Genomic DNA, 3,162 nt, shown 5'->3' on the forward strand with positions numbered 1-3,162 from the left:
TGCGTCTTTTGCTGCGTCGCTGCTCACTCTGTCTGTGTGTTGCAGGGCGGGAGAGGTTTACCTGGACCGAGCGGACCTCAGGGAGTCCAGGGATGCTCGGGAATCAGAGGACAGAAGGTAGAGCAGTGCCGCTGAAATGTCCCGGAGCAGATCTGCCAGAAGCCGATGTTGATGATGTGTGTGCGTTTGTGTGTTTGCAGGGCTTCAGAGGGCTGCGAGGAGAAAGGGTGAGTTACTCAGGAATGTAGGAGGAAGCACAAACACTCACATCCTGATAAAGTCTCACAGAAGACTTTTCTTCCACCGCCGCAGGGCGAAGACGGAGAGGACGGGCTGAGCGGAGTGGACGGAGAACAGGTACTGACGTACAGATAGCAGATAGCACAGCTTCATCCTGATCGCCTTCATCGTCAGGTATCTCTGTGATCTGTAGCGTGAGATATCGCGATGCATAAACAGGAAGGATGATGACAGATAATGGGAAACCTGAGTCACACCAACGACCGAATCACCACATTTCTGCTTCCTTTGTTTATTTTCCCAATAAACTGGTAACTAAACATTACTGAATAATTATTTTAACATCAATGAAATATTTAATAAACCTTTGATAAATTATTATGTTGTGTCATAGCTGCTGGTGGCTCAGCGTCCTATGTTAACCCAAAGTAAAAGGTTCATATGAGCAAAATCACACCATCGTTTATGTGTTATCAACACCGCTACGTTTCCTTTAGTCTTTCATCCACTCAGCAAGATAAGTGCCAGACCCCGGGCTTTTAATTTGAAAGTTCCATTTCTGCTAACCATCACGCTGGTCGTCGATGCCAACGGCTGCCTCTGCAGAGACTCTGGTGTCCAGCTCAAATTCAAATGTTATTTGTCGCATGCACAGTCATACACAGTCCGATATGCAGTGAAATGCTGAACTGTTGGGCTGCAGCTGGTGTTGGTGGTCCAGGTCCGGCAGCACTGGGAGAGCTGGTTCCTGAGCTCAGGACTACCAGCTGCAGTCCATCCACAGCTGCTGACTGCTCTCATATGTCAGCACTGAGTCAGGGTAGTTTCACTCTCCGCTCGGCTGCCATCACAAACATCATTTATCTGAGGCAGATCCCTCTTTTTCCAAAGTCTTCCTTTGTTCCCCGGCAGCTGCAAACATCCTGATAACGCTGCAGCGCAGATGAAGTCGGCGAGCTCTCACACAGACGTCACAGCTCTCTGAAACGGCCCTCGGCCATTCAAAGGTCAGAGGCAGTGAACACGGAGAGTACAACACCCGGCATGTCGGCGCGCTGCTTTTCCTGCCTCGACGGTCAACTTTCATTTTCATCATGCATCAAATGTTGATCATATTACTGCCACCATAAAAAATTATTAGTAAACAGCCCGAAGAGTCAGTGACAACCAGAGATGGGCAGTAACGCGTTACTGTAATCTGATTACTTTTTTCCAAGTAACGAGTAAAGTAAGGGATTACTATTGCAAAAACGGTAATTAGATTACCGTTACTTTCCCGTAGGAACGCTGCGTTACTGCGTTACTAAAACCGTGATTTTTTGGCGAGAATGTCTCATGACAGTGACGTAAGCGAGTGCGACGTTCGTGACAACAGCTGTGTGCAGATCAACAATGGATCACATATCGAGTGCAGAGAGAGTATGAGCGTGCAGCGTTTAAAGCGTGGAAGTACTGACCTTACTTTGAGTTTGATTCCATAAAAAGTGACAAAAACATGAGTGTCCGCTGTGCGTGGGAAGAAAACTTCTTTTTACAGCGAAAAAACCCCTAAACTTCCAACAAGCACCGAGTAGCTACGACGTAATGGGAAACTCACAGAGAAACTCGCGGATTCTTCCACTGACCGCGGCACACCTGCACCAGGGTAACCCTCCGCCTGCCCCACTCCTGCTTTACAGGTGAAAATAGAGCAACAGGACCGCTGAGTCTTTGACTTTATTTATTTTCTGCTGTGTTTTACTTGCATCTATTTGAAAGACTGAGTGTAAACACAAAAAATATTTTATTTTATGTGCTGGAATGTGCAGAAAATAGGTTTAAATGTTAAACTAATTTCTTCCAGTCAGAGAATGTTGCAGATAATTAAATGTTTGCTTGATGCATAAAGTTAAAAGATTAAAACTAATAAAACAAGTTTTAAAAAGAGACTTTTCCATTTGATTACATTTTGTATGATGGATTATGCAGAAAAAGTAGAATTGGGCTGAAAGATCTATCGCTTTATCACCTCTTCAGGTTGTAAATCGTGTTTTTAAAAAGTAACTAAGTAATCAGTAATTAGTAACTGATTACTTTTTTCAAGTAACTTGACCAACACTGGTGACAATGATCCAAAGGTTCAGATTTGACTCACTGATGGAGAGACGCCGATGAGTTTCTGTCCTCATCGTGGAGGAAACGAGCGGGCGTCTCAGGAAGGGAGCTGATTGGGGGGGTTTCCATGCTTAATGGCATTCCTGTGTTTCTGTGTCGGCAGGGAGTGACGGGACGGGATGGAGCCCGAGGAGAGAGAGGACACCTCGGCAACCCGGTAAAAGAAAACAAAAACTATATAATGTTATTTTAACATCGATACTTTATACTGCAATTTTCAAATGAATTCTGAATTTCACTGAGTCAGAGAAGGGAACCAAGAATGAGGCAGCGGTTTGGTTTGCACCGTTGGAGGTTGTTTGGACAAAAACACAGGCACATTTAAAAGTGACTCACAGGGATAAAGGTGGGAGAAAAAGTGTGAACTAAAAGGTATTTTACATGATTGGATGACAAATTTCAAATACTGCACACTTCAAATGTTTGTTCACGTAACGACCGACCTCCTTAAAGAAACCGTCAGAGCCGAACACGAGAACCTCGGGACCGAGCTGGAGGAAAGGAGAGAGCAGATAGCAGATAGCAGCTAGCCCGCGGCTAACACGTGTGATGCAAACAGACCCGGACTGAGCCCTGAGGGATGCCTTAGCACGAGGACGTACAGATGTTAGCATCAGTTCTGAAACATCTGTCAGTTTAAGATGAGAGGCTCCTGAGAGCAGCCAGATCAGTTAGTGAGAGTGTGACAATCAAAGGGGTCAAAGGTTGCTGAGCTACAACCGCCTGTATCATGTCGTTAGTGAGTTTCAGTAAAGCCGTCTCGGTGTC

The 3,162-nt window shown here is 45.4% G+C and overlaps 1 protein-coding gene across 1 annotated transcript in view; it reads left to right on the forward strand.

Moving 5' to 3' along the window:
* col6a4a (collagen, type VI, alpha 4a) overlaps positions 1 to 3,162 on the forward strand; it is a gene marked incomplete in the record, with an annotated part of 91,012 nt that overhangs the window by 57,880 nt on the left and 29,970 nt on the right.

Source organism: Haplochromis burtoni, unplaced genomic scaffold, assembly GCF_018398535.1.
Source record: "Haplochromis burtoni strain Fernald_Lab_line unplaced genomic scaffold, NCSU_Asbu1 Contig_190, whole genome shotgun sequence".
Lineage (NCBI taxonomy): Eukaryota > Metazoa > Chordata > Actinopteri > Cichliformes > Cichlidae > Haplochromis > Haplochromis burtoni.